The following is a 459-nucleotide window of genomic DNA, read 5'->3' as shown; positions in this document are numbered from 1 at the left end:
TATATATATATATATATATATATTTGTTACTTATTAGGTTGCATGCATGATGTGCTGAAATTTGATTAAATGCTCTGTTCATGTTGATTTATAATTTTAGTAACATATAGATCAATGCAAATGGAAGGATCATTCAAACTGATAAAATATTATACAGCTTGATAAATAGAGATAACTATATACGTTTTGAAACGTTTTCAATGCAATTAGCTAAAAATTGATCTCATGATATATTCTTTGCTTTTTTTTTGGATAATTATTGTGCAGGTGGGAGAACCTAAGAGTGGTCAGGAGGCCACCAGTTTATTAGAGAAACTGAAGGACATTCATTTGCTTTTCTAGTGGCTTTTCTTTAATTGAAAATGGGACGTTGTTCATTGTACTGTGAGAATATGGTGACATGCATGATAAAGAAGAAAATTATGTAAACTGGGCATTATCTTGTGTCATAAATGGTTG

Source organism: Asparagus officinalis, chromosome 6, assembly GCF_001876935.1.
Source record: "Asparagus officinalis chromosome 6, Aspof.V1, whole genome shotgun sequence".
Lineage (NCBI taxonomy): Eukaryota > Viridiplantae > Streptophyta > Magnoliopsida > Asparagales > Asparagaceae > Asparagus > Asparagus officinalis.
Note: the sequence above shows the minus strand (reverse complement) of the source record.